The sequence below is a fragment of the Carcharodon carcharias genome, chromosome 36 (genome assembly GCF_017639515.1).
Source record: "Carcharodon carcharias isolate sCarCar2 chromosome 36, sCarCar2.pri, whole genome shotgun sequence".
Taxonomy (NCBI): Eukaryota; Metazoa; Chordata; class Chondrichthyes; order Lamniformes; family Lamnidae; genus Carcharodon; species Carcharodon carcharias.
This window is the reverse complement of record NC_054502.1, coordinates 6,007,015-6,027,488: the sequence shown is the minus strand read 5'-3', so window position 1 is coordinate 6,027,488 and position 20,474 is coordinate 6,007,015. Positions and strand designations below refer to the sequence as shown.

Here is a 20,474-nt window from a genome sequence, read left to right as displayed (position 1 = left end):
CCATCACCATCATCTCCATCTCAATCAGCATGATCTCCATCAGCATGATCTCCATCATCGTGATCTCCATCATCACCATCATCCCCATCACCATCATCTCCATCACCATCATCTCCATCACCATCATCTCCATCACCATAACCATCATCTCCATCACCATCATCACCATCTCCATCATCTCCATCACCATCATCTCCATCAGTATCATCTGCATCACCATCGTCTCCATCACCATCATCTCCATCACCATCATCTCCATCACCATCATCTCCATCATTTCCATCACCTTCATCTCCATCACCACCATCTCCATCACCATCATCTCCATCAGCATTTTCTCCATCACCATCGTCTCCATCAGCTTCGTCACCATCACCAACATCTCCATCACCAACATCTCCATCACCAGCATCTCCATCACCATCATCTCCATCACTGTCATCTCCATCACAGTCACCATCATGTCCATCACCATCATCTCCATCAGCATCATCTCCATCACCATGATCTCTATCTCCATCACCATTTTCACCATTTCCATCAGCTTCATCACCATCATCTCCATCACCATCGTCTCCATCACCATCGTCTCCATCACCATCATCTCCATCACTTTCATCTCCATCACTATCATCATCATCATCACCATGATCTCCATCAGTATCATCTCCATCACCATCATCACCATCACCATCATCACCATCACCATCATCTCCATCACCATCATCTCCATCACTATCATCTCCATCACCATCATCTCCATCACCATCATCTCCATCACCATCATCTCCATCACAATCATCTCCATCACTCTCATCTCCATCCCCTCCATCATCTCCATCACCATCATCTCCATCAGTATCATCTCCATCAGCATCATCTCCATCAGCATCACCATCAGCATCATCTCCATCACCATCATCTCCATCACCATCATCAGCATCATCGCCATCAGCATCATCTCCTTCAGCATCATCTCCATCAGCATCATCTCCATCAGCATCATCTCCATCACCATCATTTCCATCACCATCACCTCCATCACCATCATCTCCATCACCATCATCTCCATACCCTCCATCATCTCCATCAACATCATCTCCATCAGTTTCATCTCCATCAGCATCATCTCCATCAGCCTCACCATCAGCATCATCTCCATCACCATCATCTCCATCTCAATCAGCATGATCTCCATCAGCGTGATCTCCATCATCGTGATCTCCATCATCACCATCATCTCCATCACCATCATCTCCATCACCATCATCTCCATCACCATCATCTCCATCACCATAACCATCATCTCCATCACCATCATCACCATCTCCATCATCTCCATCACCATCATCTCCATCAGTATCATCTGCATCACCATCGTCTCCATCACCATCATCTCCATCACCATCATCTCCATCACCATCATCTCCATCATTTCCATCACCTTCATCTCCATCACCACCATCTCCATCACCATCATCTCCATCAGCATTTTCTCCATCACCATCGTCTCCATCAGCTTCGTCACCATCACCAACATCTCCATCACCAACATCTCCATCACCAGCATCTCCATCACCAGCATCTCCATCACTGTCATCTCGATCACCGTCACCATCATGTCCATCACCATCATCTCCATCAGCATCATCTCCATCACCATGATCTCTATCTCCATCACCATTTTCACCATTTCCATCAGCTTCATCACCATCATCTCCATCACCATCGTCTCCATCACCATCGTCTCCATCACCATCATCTCCATCACTTTCATCTCCATCACTATCATCATCATCATCACCATGATCTCCATCAGTATCATCTCCATCACCATCATCACCATCACCATCATCACCATCACCATCATTTCCATCACCATCATCTCCATCACTATCATCTCCATCACCATCATCTCCATCACCATCATCTCCATCACCATCATCTCCATCACTATCATCTCCATCACTATCATCACCATCATCACCATGATCTCCATCAGCATCATCTCCATCACCATCATTACCATCACAATCATCTCCATCACCATCATCTCCATCCCCTCCATCATCTCCATCACCATCATCTCCATCAGTATCATCTCCATCAGCATCATCTCCATCAGCATCACCATCAGCATCATCTCCATCACCATCATTTCCATCTCCATCAGCGTGATCTCCATCAGCTTGATCTCCATCAGCGTGATCTCCATCAGCGTGATCTCCATCATCACCATCATCTCCTTCACCATCATCGCCATCACCATCATCTCCATCCCCTCCATCCTCTCCATCACCATCGTCTCCATCAGCATCATCTCCATCACCATCGTCTCCATCACCATCATCTCCATCACCATCATCTCCATCACCATCATCTCCATCACCATCGTCTCCATCATCTCCATCTTCTCCATCGCCATCATCTCCATCTTCTCCAGTACCATTATTTCCATCACCATCATCTCCATCAGCACCGTCTCCATCATCTCCATCTTCTCCATCGCCATCATCTCCATCACCATCATGTCCATCTTCTCCATTACCATTATTTCCATCACCATCATCTCCATCACCATCATCACCATCACCATCATCTCCATCACTATCATCTCCATCACCATCATCTCCATCACCATCATCTCCATCACCATCATCTCCATCACTATCATCTCCATCACTATCATCACCATCATCACCATGATCTCCATCAGCATCATCTCCATCACCATCATTACCATCACAATCATCTCCATCACCATCATCTCCATCCCCTCCATCATCTCCATCACCATCATCTCCATCAGTATCATCTCCATCAGCATCATCTCCATCAGCATCACCATCAGCATCATCTCCATCACCATCATCTCCATCTCCATCAGCGTGATCTCCATCAGCTTGATCTCCATCAGCGTGATCTCCATCAACGTGATCTCCATCATCACCATCATCTCCTTCACCATCATCGCCATCACCATCATCTCCATCCCCTCCATCCTCTCCATCACCATCATCTCCATCAGCATCATCTCCATCACCATCATCTCCATCACCATCATCTCCATCACCATCATCTCCATCACCATCGTCTCCATCATCTCCATCTTCTCCATCGCCATCATCTCCATCTTCTCCTGTACCATTATTTCCATCACCATCATCTCCATCAGCATCGTCTCCATCATCTCCATCTTCTCCATCGCCATCATCTCCATCACCATCATGTCCATCTTCTCCATTACCATTATTTCCATCACCATCATCTCCATCACCATCACCTCCATCATCTCCATCACCATCATCCCCATCACCATCATCTCCATCACCATCATCTCCATCACCAGCATCTCCATCAGTGTCATCTCCAGCACCATCATCTCGATCACCGTCACCATCATGTCCATCATCATCATGTCCATCACCATCATCTCCATCACCATCGTGTCCATCACCATCGTCTTTTCAGCATCGTCTTCTTCAGGATCATCTCCGTCACCATCATCTCTGTCACCATCATCTCCATCACCATCATCTCCGTCACCATCATCTCCATCTCCATCACAATTTTCACTATTTCCCTCATAACCATCACCATCATCTCAATCACCATCATCACCATCATCTCCATCACCATCATCTCCCTCACCATCATCTCCATCACCATCACCTCCATCATCTCCATCACCATCATCTCCATCACCACCATCTCCATCACCATCATCTCCATCACCATCATCAGCATCATCTCCATCAGCATCATCTCCTTCAGCATCATCTCCATCAGCATCATCTCCATCATCATCATCTCCATCACCATCATTTCCATCACCATCACCTCCATCACCATCATCTCCATCACCATCATCTCCATACCCTCCATCATCTCCATCACCATCATCTCCATCAGTTTCATCTCCATCAGCATCATCTCCATCAGCCTCACCAGCAGCATCATCTCCATCACCATCATCTCCATCTCAATCAGCATGATCTCCATCAGCGTGATCTCCATCAGCGTGATCTCCATCATCACCATCATCTCCATTACCATCATCTCCATCACCATCATCTCCATCACCATCATCTCCATCACCATCATCACCATCACCATAACCATCATCTCCATCACCATAACCATCATCTCCATCACCATCATCACCATCTCCATCATCTCCATCACCATCATCTCCATCAGTATCATCTGCATCACCATCGTCTCCATCACCATCATCTCCATCACCATCATCTCCATCACCATCATCTCCATCATTTCCATCACCTTCATCTCCATCACCATCATCTCCATCACCATCATCTCCATCAGCATTTTCTCCATCACCATCGTCTCCATCAGCTTCGTCACCATCACCAACATCTCCATCACCAACATCTCCATCACCAGCATCTCCATCACCAGCATCTCCATCACCAGCATCTCCATCACCGTCATCTCCATCACCGTCACCATCATGTCCATCACCATCATCTCCATCAGCATCATCTCCATTACCATGATCTCCATCTCCATCACCATTTTCACCATTTCCATCATCTCCATCACCATTATCTCCATCACCATCGTCTCCATCACCATCGTCTCCATCACCACCATCTCCATCACTATCATCTCCATCACTATCATCATCAGCATCACCATGATCTCCATCAGCATCATCTCCATCACCATCATCACCATCACCATCATCACCATCACCATCATCTCCATCACCATCATCTCCATCACCATTATCTCCATCACCTCCGCCATCATCTCCATCGCCATCATCTCCATCACCATCATCTCCATCACCATCATCTCCATCACCATCATCACCATCACCATCATCTCCATCACTATCATCTCCATCATTATCATCACCATCATCACCATGATCTCCATCAGCATCATCTCCATCACCATCATTACCATCACCCTCATCTCCATCACCATCATCTCCAGCACATTCGCCATCAACACCCTCGCCATCATTTCCATCACCATCATTTCCAAGACCATCAGCTCCATCAGCATCATTTCCATCACCATCATCTCCATCGCCATCATCTCCATCACCTTCATCTCCATCACCATCATCTCCATCACCATTTTCACCATTTCCCTCATCTCCATCACCATCATCTCCATCACCTTCATCTCCATCACCATCATCTCCATCACCAGCATCTCCATCACCAGCATCTCCATCACCGTCATCTCCATCTCCATCACCATCATGTCCATCACCATCATCTCCATCAGCATCATCTCCATCACCATGATCTCCTTCTCCATCACCATTTTCACCATTTCCATCATCTCCATCACCATCATCTCCATCACCATCGTCTCCATCACCATCATCTCCATCACCAACATCTCCATCACTATCATCTCCATCACTATCATCATCATCATCACCATGATCTCCTTCAGCATCATCTCCATCACCATCATCACCATCACCATCATCACCATCACCATCATCACTATCAGCATCATCTCCATCACCATCATCTCCATCTCCATCATCTCCATCACCATCATCTCCATCACCATCATCTCCATCGCCATCATCTCCATCACCATCATCTCCATCACCATCATCTCCATCACCATCATCTCCATCACTATCATCTCCATCACTATCATCACCATCATCACCATGATCTCCATCAGCATCATCTCCTTCACCGTCTTTACCATCACCATCATCTCCATCACCATCATCTCCATCACCTCCATCATCTCCATCACCATCATCTCCATCAGTATCATATCCATCAGCATCATCTCCATCAGCATCACCATCAGCATCATCTCCATCACCATCATCTCCTTCTTCATCAGCGTGATCTCCATCAGCCTGATCTCCATCAGCGTGATCTCCATCATCATGATCTCCATCAGCGTGATCTCCATCAGCGTGATCTCCATCATCAACATCATCTCCATCACCATCATCTCCATCACCATCATCTCCATCACCATCATCTCCATCACCATCATCTCCATCAACATCATCGCCATCACCATCATCTCCATCCCCTCCATCCTCTCCATCACCATCATCTCCATCACCATCATCTCCATCACTATCATCTCCATCACTATCATCACCATCATCACCATGATCTCCATCAGCATCATCTCCTTCACCGTCATTACCATCACCATCATCTCCATCACCATCATCTCCATCCCCTCCATCACCATCATCTCCATCAGTATCATATCCATCAGCATCATCTCCATCAGCATCACCATCAGCATCATCTCCATCACCATCATCTCCTTCTTCATCAGCGTGATCTCCATCAGCCTGATCTCCATCAGCGTGATCTCCATCATCATGATCTCCATCAGCGTGATCTCCATCAGCGTGATCTCCATCATCACCATCATCTCCATCACCATCATCTCCATCACCATCATCTCCATCACCATCATCTCCATCAACATCATCGCCATCACCATCATCTCCATCCCCTCCATCCTCTCCATCACCATCATCTCCATCAGCATCGTCTCCATCAGCATCGTCTCCATCACCACCATCTCCCTCACTATCATCTCCATCACCATCATCTCCATCAGCATCGTCTCCATCATCTCCATCTCCTCCATCGCCATCATCTCCATCACCATCATGTCCATCTTCTCCATTACCATTATTTTCATCACCATCATCTCCATCACCATCATCTCCATCACCATCATCTCCATCACCATCGTCTCCATCAGCATCACCATCACCGTCATCACCATGTCCCATCTCCATCACCATCATCTCCATCAGTGTCATCTCCAGCACCATCATCTCGATCACCGTCACCATAATGTCCATCATCATCATGTCCATCACCATCATGTCCATCACCATCGTCTCCATCACCATCGTCTTTTCAGCATCGTCTTCTTCAGCATCATCTCTGTCACAATCATCTCCGTCACCATCATCTCTGCCACCATCATCTCCGTCACCATCATCTCCTTCACCATCATCTCCATCTCCATCACCATTTTCACTATTTCCCTCATAACCATCACCATCATCTCAATCACCATCATCACCATCATCTCCATCACCATCATCTCCCTCACCATCATCTCCATCAGCATCGTCTCCATCATCTCCATCACCATCATCTCCATCACCATCATCTCCATCACCATCATCTCCATCACCATCATCAGCATCATCTCCATCAGCATCATCTCCATCAGCATCATCTCCATCACCATCATTTCCATCACCATCACCTCCATCACCATCATCTCCATCACCATCATCTCCATCCCCTCCATCGTCTCCATCACCATCATCTCCATCAGCATCATCACCATCACCATCATCTCCATCTCCATCAGCGTGATCTCCATCAGCGTGATCTCCATCAGTGTGATCTCCATCATCACCATCATCTCCATCAGCGTGATCTCCATCAGCATGATATCCACCCCTGTGATCTCCATCAGCGTGATCTCCATCATCACCATCATCTCCATCACCATCATCTCCTTCGCCATCATCTCCATCACCATCATCTCCATCACCATCAACTCCATCGCCATGACCATCGTCTCCATAACCATCATCTCCATCAGCATCATCTGCATCAGCATCAGCATCATCTCCATCAGCATCATCTCCATCACAATCACCATCAGCATTATCACCATCACCATCAGCATTATCCTTATCATCATCATCTCCATCACCATTGGTGTCATCTCCATCAGTGTCATCAGCATCAGCGTCATCTCCATCACCGTCACCATCATCTCCATCGCCATCATCTCCATCACCATCATCTCCATCACCATCATCACCATCACCATCATCTCCATCACTATCATCTCCATCACTATCATCACCATCATCACCATGATCTCCATCAGCATCATCTCCATCACCATCATTACCATCACCCTCATCTCCATCACTATCATCTCCAGCACATTCGCCATCAACACCCTCGCCATCATTTCCATCACCATCATTTCCAAGACCATCAGCTCCATCAGCATCATCAGCATCACCATCATCTCCATCGCCATCATCTCCATCACCTTCATCTCCATCACCATCATCTCCATCACCATTTTCACCATTTCCCTCATCTCCATCACCATCATCTCCATCACCTTCATCTCCATCACCATCATCTCCATCACCATCATCTCCATCCCCTCCATCATCTCTATCACCACCATCTCCATCACCATCATCTCCATCCCCTCCATCATCTTCATCCCCATCATCTCCATCAGTATCATCTCCATCAGCATCATCTCCATCAGCATCATCAGCATCATCTCCATCAGCATCATCTCCATCAGCATCATCTCCATCACCATCATTTCCATTACCATCACCTCCATCACCATCATCTCCATCACCATCATCTCCATCCCCTCCATCGTCTCCATCACCATCATCTCCATCAGCATCATCACCATCACCATCATCTCCATCTCCATCAGCGTGATCTCCATCAGCGTGATCTCCATCAGTGTGATCTCCATCATCACCATCATCTCCATCAGCGTGATCTCCATCAGCATGATATCCACCCCTGTGATCTCCATCAGCGTGATCTCCATCATCACCATCATCTCGATCACCATCATCTCCATCGCCATCATCTCCATCACCATCATCTCCATCACCATCACTTCCATCGCCATGACCATCGTCTCCATAACCATCATCTCCATCAGCATCATCTGCATCAGCATCAGCATCATCTCCATCAGCATCATCTCCATCACAATCACCATCAGCATTATCACCATCACCATCAGCATTATCCTTATCATCATCATCTCCATCACCATTGGTGTCATCTCCATCAGTGTCATCAGCATCAGCGTCATCTCCATTACCGTCACCATCATCTCCATCGCCATCATCTCCATCACCATCATCTCCATCACCATCATCACCATCACCATCATCTCCATCACTATCATCTCCATCACTATCATCACCATCATCACCATGATCTCCATCAGCATCATCTCCATCACCATCATTACCATCACCCTCATCTCCATCACTATCATCTCCAGCACATTCGCCATCAACACCCTCGCCATCATTTCCATCACCATCATTTCCAAGACCATCAGCTCCATCAGCATCATCTCCATCACCATCATCTCCATCGCCATCATCTCCATCACCTTCATCTCCATCACCATCATCTCCATCACCATTTTCACCATTTCCCTCATCTCCATCACCATCATCTCCATCACCTTCATCTCCATCACCATCATCTCCATCACCATCATCTCCATCCCCTCCATCATCTCTATCACCACCATCTCCATCACCATCATCAACATCACCTCCATCATCTTCATCCCCATCATCTCCATCAGTATCATCTCCATCAGCATCATCTCCATCAGCTTCATCAGCATCATCTCCATCAGCATCATCTCCATCAGCATCATCTCCATCACCATCATTTCCATCACCATCACCTCCATCACCATCATCTCCATCACCATCATCTCCATCCCCTCCATCGTCTCCATCACCATCATCTCCATCAGCATCATCACCATCACCATCATCTCCATCTCCATCAGTGTGATCTCCATCAGCGTGATCTCCATCAGTGTGATCTCCATCATCACCATCATCTCCATCAGCGTGATCTCCATCAGCATGATATCCACCCCTGTGATCTCCATCAGCGTGATCTCCATCATCACCATCATCTCCATCACCATCATCTCCTTCGCCATCATCTCCATCACCATCATCTCCATCACCATCAACTCCATCGCCATGACCATCGTCTCCATAACCATCATCTCCTTCAGCATCATCTGCATCAGCATCAGCATCATCTCCATCAGCATCATCTCCATCACAATCACCATCAGCATTATCACCATCACCATCAGCATTATCCTTATCATCATCATCTCCATCACCATTGGTGTCATCTCCATCAGTGTCATCAGCATCAGCGTCATCTCCATCACCGTCACCATCATCTCCATCGCCATCATCTCCATCACCATCATCTCCATCACCATCATCACCATCACCATCATCTCCATCACTATCATCTCCATCACTATCATCACCATCATCACCATGATCTCCATCAGCATCATCTCCATCACCATCATTACCATCACCCTCATCTCCATCACTATCATCTCCAGCACATTCGCCATCAACACCCTCGCCATCATTTCCATCACCATCATTTCCAAGACCATCAGCTCCATCAGCATCATCTCCATCACCATCATCTCCATCGCCATCATCTCCATCACCTTCATCTCCATCACCATCATCTCCATCACCATTTTCACCATTTCCCTCATCTCCATCACCATCATCTCCATCACCTTCATCTCCATCACCATCATCTCCTTCACCATCATCTCCATCCCCTCCATCATCTCTATCACCACCATCTCCATCACCATCATCTCCATCCCCTCCATCATCTTCATCCCCATCATCTCCATCAGTATCATCTCCATCAGCATCATCTCCATCAGCATCACCATCAGCATCATCTCCATCTCCATCAGCGTGATCTCCATCAGCGTGATCTCCATCAGTGTGATCTCCATCAGCGTGATCTCCATCATCACCATCATCTCCATCACCATCATCTCCATCCCCTCCATCATCTCCATCACCATCATCTCCATCCCCTCCATCATCTCCATCACCATCATCTCCATCAGCATCATCTCCATCACCATCATCTCCATCATCATCGTCTCCATCACCATCATCTCCATCACCATCATCTCCATCACCATCATCTCCATCACCATCACCATTATCTCCATCACCAGCACCATCACCGTTATCTCCATCAGCATCATCCCCATCACCAACATCACCATCACTATCATCAACATCATCTCCATCACCATCATCTCCATTACCAGCACCATCACCAGCACCATTATCTCCATCAGCATCATCACCATCACCTTAATCACCATCACCATCATCTCCATCACCATCATCTCCATCACCATCATCTCCATCACCATCATCTCCATCACCATCATCACCATCACCATCATCTCCATCACTATCATCTCCATCACTATCATCACCATCATCACCATGATCTCCATCAGCATCATCTCCATCACCATCATTACCATCACCCTGATCTCCCTCACCATCATCTCCAGCACATTCGCCATCAACACCCTCGCCATCATTTCCATCACCATCATTTCCAAGAGCATCAGCTCCATCAGCATCATCTCCATCACCATCATCTCCATCGCCATCATCTCCATCACCTTCATCTCCATCACCATCATCTCCATCACCATTTTCACCATTTCCCTCATCTCTATCACCATCATCTCCATCACCATCATCTCCATCACCATCATCTCCATCCCCTCCATCATCTCCATCACCATCATCTCCATCACCATCATCTCCATCCCCTCCATCATCTTCATCCCCATCATCTCCATCAGTGTCATCTCCATCAGCATCATCTCCATCAACATCACCATCAGCATCATCTCCATCTCCATCAGCGTGATCTCCATCAGCGTGATCTCCATCAGCGTGATCTCCATCATCATCATCATCTCCATCACCATCATCTCCATCTCCTCCATCATCTCCATCACCATCATCTCCATCAGCATCATCTCCATCAGCATCATCTCCATCACCATCATCTCCATCAGCATCATCTCCTTCAGCATCGTCTCCATCAGCATCGTCTCCATCAACATCATCTCCATCAACATCGTCTCCATCATCATCGTCTCCATCACCATCGTCTCCATCACCATCATCTCCATCACCATCATCTCCATCACCATCACCATTATCTCCATCACCAGCACCATCTTTGTTATCTCCATCAGCATCATCCCCATCACCAACATCACCATCACTATCATCAACATCACTATCATCTCCATCACCATCACCATCATCTCCATCACCATCATCTTCATCACCATCATCTCCATCACCATTTTCACCATTTCCCTCATCTCCATCACCATCATCTCCATCACCATCATCTCCTTCCCCTCCATCATCTCCATCCCCATCATCTCCATCAGTATCATCTCCATCAGCATCATCTCCATCAGCATCATCTCCATCCCCATCATCTCCATCAGTATCATCTCCATCAGCATCATCTCCATCAGTATCATCTCCATCAGCATCATCTCCATCAGCATCACCATCAGCATCATCTCCATCACCATCATCTCCATCTCCATCAGCGTGATCTCCATCAGCGTGATCTTCATCTGCGTGATCTACATCAGAGTGATCTCCATCAGCGTGATCTCCATCATCACCATCATCTCCATCAGCGTGATCTCCATCAGCATCATATCCACCCCTGTGATCTCCATCAGCGTGATCTCCATCATCACCATCATCTCCATCACCATCATCTCCATCGCCATCATCTCCATCACCATCATCTCCATCACCATCATCTCCATCACCATCATCTCCATCACCATCACCATCAACTCCATCGCCATGACCATCGTCTCCATAACCATCATCTCCATCAGCATCATCTGCATCAGCATCAGCATCATCTCCATCAGCATCATCTCCATCACAATCACCATCAGCATTATCACCATCACAATCACCATCAGCATCATCTTTATCATCATCATCTCCATCACCATTGGTGTCATCTCCATCAGTGTCATCAGCATCAGCGTCATCTCCATCACCATCACCATCATCTCCATCAGCATCATGTCCATCAGCATCATCTCCATCAGCATCATCTCCATCAGCATCATCTCCATCAACTCCATCACCATCACCATCGTCTCCATCAGCATCGTCTCCATCTCCATCATCTCCATCACCATCATCTCCGTCAACATCAGCTCCATCAGCATCGTCTCCGTCACCATCATCACCATCACCATCACCATCATCTCAATCACCATCATCTCCATCACCATCATCTCCATCACCATCATCTCCATCACCATCATCTCCATCATCTCCAGTCCCATCATTTCCATTACCATCATTTCCATCTCCTTCATCTCCATCACATTCACCTCCATCAGCATCATCTCCAACAGCATCACCTCCATCAGCATCGTCTCCGTCAACATCATCACCATTACCATCATTTTCATCACCAACATCTCCATCACCAACATCTCCATCACCATCATCTCCATCACCATCATTTCCATCACCTTCATCTCCATCACCATCATCTCCATCAACATCACCATCACCATCATCACCATCTCCCATCTCCTTCACCATCATCGTCAACTCCAGCACCATCATCTCAATCACCGTCACCATCATGTCCATCACCATCATGGCCATCACCATCATGTCCATCACCATCATCTCCATCACCATCGTCTCCATCAGCATCATCTCCATCAACATTGTCTCCATCAACATCGTCTCCATCACCATTGTCTCCATCACCATCACCATTTTCTCCATCACCAGCACCATCACCATTATCTCCATCAGCATCATCCCCATCACCAACATCACCATCACTATCATCAACATCATCTCCATCACCATCATCTCCATTACCAGCACCATCACCATCACCATTATCTCCATCAGCATCATCACCATCACTTTCATCACCATCACCATCATCTCCATCACCATCATCTCCATCACCATCATCTCCATCACCATCATCTCCATCACTATCATCTACATCACTATCATCTCCATCACCATCACCATCATCTCCATCACCATCATCTCCATCAGTATCATCTCCATCAGCATCATCTCCATCAGCATCACCATCAGCATCATCTCCATCACCATCATCTCCACCTCCATCAACGTGATCTCCATCAGCGTGATCTCCATCAGTGTGATCTCCATCAGCGTGATCTCCATCATCACCATCATCTCCATCATCACCATCATCTCCATCATCACCATCATCTCCATCACAATCATCTCCATCACCTTGGCCATCATCTCCATCGCCATCATTTCCATCACCATCATTTCCAAGACTATCAGCTCCATCAGCATCATCTCCATCAGCATCATCTCCATCACCATCATCTCCATCACCATCATCAGCATCATCTCCATCAGCAGCATCTCCATCAGCATCATCTCCATCATCATCATCTCCATCCCCTCCATCATCTCCATCCCCTTCATCTCCATCAGTATCATCTCCATCAGCATCATCTCCATCAGCATCAGCATCAGCATCATCTCCATCACCATCATCTCCGTCTCCATCAGCGTTATCTCCATCAGCGTGATCTCCATCAGTGTGATCTCCATCAGCGTGATCTCCATCAGCGTGATCTCCATCATCACCATCATCTCCATCACCATGATCTCCATCACCATCATCTCCATCACCATCATCTCCATCACCATCACCATTATCTCCATCACCAGCACCATCACCATTATCTCCATCAGCATCATCCCCATCACCAACATCACCATCACTATCATAAGCATCATCTCCATCACAATCATCTCCATTACCAGCACCATCACCATCACCATTATCTCCATCAGCATCATCACCATCACCAACATCACCATCACTATCATCACCATCACCATCATCTCCATCACCATCATCACCACGATCACAATCATCACCACGATCACCATCACCATCACCATCATCTCCATCACCATCATCTCCATCACCATCATCTGCATGAGCATCAGCATCATCTCCATCACCATCATCTCCATCACCATCATCTCCATCACCATCACCATTATCTCCATCACCTTCACCATCACCAGTATCTCCATCAGCATCATCCCCATCACCAACATCACCATCAATATCATCAGTATCATCTCCATCACCATCATCTCCATTACCAGCACCATCACCATCATTATCTCCATCAGCATCATCACCATCACCAACGTCACCATCACTAGCATCACCATCACCATCATCTCCATCAGCATCATCTCCATCAGCATCATCTCCATCAGCATCATCTCCATCACCATCATCTCCATCACCATCACCTCCATCACCATCATCTTCATCACCATCATCTCCATTCTCTCCATCATCTCCATCACCATCATCTCCATTCTCCCCATCATCTCTATCACCATCATCTCCATCAGTATCATCTCCATCAGCATCATCTCCATCAGCATCACCATCAGAATCATCTCCATCACCATCATCTCCATCTCCATCAGCGTGATCTCCATCAACGTGATCTCCATCAGCATGATATCCTTCACCGTGATCTCCATCGCCATGATCTCCATCAGCGTGATCTCCATCATCACCATCATCTCCATCACCATCATCTCCATCAGCATCATCTCCATCAGCATAATCTCCATCACCATCATCTCCATCACCATCATCTCCATCACCATCATCTCCATCACCATCATCTCTATCACCATCATCTCTATCACCATCATCTCCATCCCCTCCATCATCTCCATCACCATCATCTCCATCAGCATCATCGCCATCAGCATCATCTCCATCAGCAACATCTCCATCAGCATAATCTCCATCACCATCATCTCCATCACCATCATCTCCATCACCATCATCTCCATCACCATCATCTCTATCACCATCATCTCTATACCCATCATCTCCATCATCTCCATCACCATCATCTCCATCAGCATCATCGCCATCAGCATCATCTCCATCTGCATCATCTCGATCAGCATCACCTCCATCACCATCGTCTCCATCAGCATCGTCTCCATCAGCATCGTCTCCATCAGCATCATCTCCATCAGCATCATCACCATCACCATCATCTCCATCACCATCATCTCCATCACCATCATCTTCATCACCATTACCATCATCACCATCAACATCATCACCATCTCCATTATCAAAATCAACATCATCTACATCACCGTCATCTCCATCACCGTCATCTCCATCACCATCATCTCCATCACCATCATCTCCATCACCATCATCTCCATCATTTCCATAACCTTCATCTCCATCACCATCATCTCCATCACCATCATCTCCATCACCATCATCTCCATCACCATCATCTCCATCTCCATCATCTCCATCACCATCATTTCCATCTCCATCATCTCCATCTGCATCATCTCCATCACCATCATCTCCATCACCATCAGCATCATCTCCATCATTTCCATCACCTCCTCTCCATCACCATCATCTCCATCACCATCATCTCCATCAGCATTTTCTCCATCACCATCATCTCAATTAGCTTCGTCACCATTAGCAACATCTCCCTCAACAACATCTCCATCACCAACATCTCCATCACCAACATCTCCATCACCATATTCTCCATCACCATAATCTCCATCACCATCATCACCGTCATCTCCATCACCGTCATCTCCATCACCATCATCTCCATCAACGTCACCATCATGTCCATCACCATCATCTCCTTCCGCATCGTCTCCATCACCATGATCACCATCTCCATCTCCATTTTCACCATTTCCATCATCACCATCACCATCATCTCGATCACCATCTCCATCACCATCATCTCCCTCACCATCATCTCCATCACCATCATCTCCATCACCATCATCTCCATCATCACCATCCCCATCACCAACATCACAATCACTATCATCAACATCATCTCCATCACCATCATCTCCATCACCAGCACCATCACCATCACCATTATCTCCATCAGCATCATCACCATCACCTTCATCACCATCACCATCATTTCCATCACCATCATCTCCATCACCATCATCTCCATCACCATCATCTCCATCGCTATCATCTACATCACTATCATCTCCATCACCATTACCATCATCTCCATCACCATCATCTCCATCACCATCATCTCCATCACCTTTTTCACCATTTCCCTCATCTCCATCACCATCATCTCCATCACCATCATCTCCTTCCCCTCCATCATCTCCAGGCCCATCATCTCCAACAGCATCATCTCCATCAGCATCACCATCAGCATCATCTCCATCACCATCATCTCCATCTCCATCAGCGTGATCTCCATCAGCGTGATCTCCATCAGCGTGATCTCCATCAGCGTGATCTCCATCATCACCATCATCTCCATCAGCGTGATCTCCATCAGCATGATATCCACCCCTGTGATCTCCATCAGCGTGATCCCCATCATCACCATCATCTCCATCACCATCATCTCCATTGCCATCATCTCCATCACCATCATCTCCATCAACATCATCCCCATCACCAACATCACAATCACTATCATCAACATCATCTCCATCACCATCATCTCCATCACCAGCACCATCACCATCACCATTATCTCCATCAGCATCATCACCATCACCTTCATCACCATCTCCATCATCTCCATCACCATCATCTCCCTCACCATCATCTCCATCACCATCATCTCCATCACTATCATCTACATCACTATCATCTCCATCACCATTACCATCATCTCCATCACCATCATCTCCATCACCATCATCTCCATCACCTTTTTCACCATTTCCCTCATCTCCATCACCATCATCTCCATCACCATCATCTCCTTCCCCTCCATCATCTCCAGCCCCATCATCTCCATCAGCATCATCTCCATCAGCATCACCATCAGCATCATCTCCATCACCATCATCTCCATCTCCATCAGCGTGATCTCCATCAGCGTGATCTCCATCAGCGTGATCTCCATCAGCGTGATCTCCATCATCACCATCATCTCCATCAGCGTGATCTCCATCAGCATGATATCCACCCCTGTGATCTCCATCAGCGTGATCTCCATCATCACCATCATCTCCATCACCATCATCTCCATTGCCATCATCTCCATCACCATCATCTCCATCACCATCATCTCCATCACCATCAACTCCATCGCCATGACCATCGTCTCCATAACCATCATCTCCATCAGCATCATCTGCATCAGCATCAGCACCATCTCCATCAGCATCATCTCTTTCACAATCACCATCAGCATTATCACCATCACCATCACCATCAGCATCATCCTTATCATCATCATCTCCATCACCATTGGTGTCATCTCCATCAGTGTCATCAGCATCAGCGTCATCTCCATCACCGTCACCATCATCTCCATCAGCATCATGTCCATCAGCATCATCTCCATCAGCATCATCTCCATCAATTCCATCACAATCACCATCATCTCCATAACCATCGTCTCCATCAGCTTCGTCTCCATCAGCATCGTCTCCATCTCCATCATCTCCATAACCATCATCTCCATCACCATCATCTCCATCAGCACCATCTCCATCAGCACCATCTCCATCACCATCAGCTCCATCAGCATCGTCTCCATCACCATCATCACCATCACCATCACCATCATCTCAATCACCATCATCTCCATCACCATCATCTCCATCACCATCATCTCCATCACCATCATCTCCATCACCATCATCTCCATCATCTCCAGTCCCATCATTTCCAATTCCATCATTTCCACCTCCTTCATCTCCATCACATTCACCTCCATCAGCATCATCTCCAACAGCATCACCTCCATCAGCATCGTCTCCGTCAACATCATCACCATTACCATCATTTCCATCACCAACATCTCTATAACCATCATCTCCATCTCCATCACCATCATTTCCATCACCTTCATCTCCATCACCATCATCTCCAACACCATCACCATCACCATCATCACCATCTCCCATCTCCATCACCATCATCGTCAACTCCAGCACCATCATCTCGATCACCGTCACCATCATGTCCATCACCATCATGTCCATCACCATCATCTCCATCAGCATCGTCTTTTCAGCATCGTCTTCTTCAGCGTTTCTGTCACCATCATCACCGCCACCATCAGCTCTGTCACTATAATTTCCGTCACCATAATTTCCGTCACCATCATTTCCGTCACCATCATTTCCGTCACCAACATTTCCGTCACCATCACCTCCATCACCATCATCTCCATCACCATCATCTCCATCTCCATCACCATTTTCACTATTTCCTTCATAACCATCACCATCATCTCCATCACCATCTCCATCACCATCACCTCCATCATCTCCATCACCATCATCTCCATCACCATCATCTCCATCACCATTTTCACCATTTCCCTCATCTCCATCACCATCATCTCCATCACCTACATCTCCATCACCATCATCTCCATCAATTTCACCATCACTATCATCTACATCACTATCATCTCCATCACCATTACCATCATCTCCATCACCATCATCTCCATCACCATCATCTCCATCACCTTTTTCACCATTTCCCTCATCTCCATCACCATCATCTCCATCACCATCATCTCCTTCCCCTCCATCATCTCCAGCCCCATCATCTCCATCAGCATCATCTCCATCAGCATCATCATCAGCATCATCTCCATCACCATCATCTCCATCTCCATCAGCGTGATCTCCATCAGCGTGATCTCCATCAGCGTGATCTCCATCAGCGTGATCTCCATCATCACCATCATCTCCATCAGCGTGATCTCCATCAGCATGATATCCACCCCTGTGATCTCCATCAGCGTGATCTCCATCATCACCATCATCTCCATCACCATCATCTCCATTGCCATCATCTCCATCACCATCATCTCCATCACCATCATCTCCATCACCATCAGCTCCATCGCCATGACCATCGTCTCCATAACCATCATCTCCATCAGCATCATCTGCATCAGCATCAGCATCATCTCCATCAGCATCATCTCTTTCACAATCACCATCAGCATTATCACCATCACCATCACCATCAGCATCATCCTTATCATCATCATCTCCATCACCATTGGTGTCATCTCCATCAGTGTCATCAGCATCAGCGTCATCTCCATCACCATCACCATCATCTCCATCAGCATCATGTCCATCAGCATCATCTCCATCAGCATCATCTCCATCAGCATCATCTCCATCAATTCCATCACAATCACCATCATCTCCATAACCATCGTCTCCATCAGCATCGTCTCCATCAGCATCGTCTCCATCTCCATCATCTCCATAACCATCATCTCCATCACCATCATCTCTTTCAGCACCATCTCCATCAGCACCATCTCCATCACCATCAGCTCCATCAGCATCGTCTCCGTCACCATCATCACCATCACCATCACCATCATCTCAATCACCATCATCTCCATCACCATCATCTCCATCACCATCATCTCCATCACCATCATCTCCATCATCTCCAGTCCCATCATTTCCATTACCATCATTTCCACCTCCTTCATCTCCATCACATTCACCTCCATCAGCATCATCTCCAACAGCATCACCTCCATCAGCATCGTCTCCGTCAACATCATCACCATTACCATCATTTCCATCACCAACATCTCTATAACCATCATCTCCATCTCCATCACCATCATTTCCATCACCTTCATCTCCATCACCATCATCTCCAACACCATCA

General features: G+C 46.9%; 2 pseudogenes; both read left to right on the top strand.

Moving 5' to 3' along the window:
• The first annotated feature begins 531 nt into the window (after positions 1-531).
• Positions 532-1,374, top strand: LOC121272895 (annotated as a pseudogene).
• An 8,468-nt stretch (positions 1,375-9,842) lies between these two features.
• On the top strand, positions 9,843-10,718 carry LOC121272898 (annotated as a pseudogene).
• Positions 10,719-20,474: the final 9,756 nt, after the last annotated feature.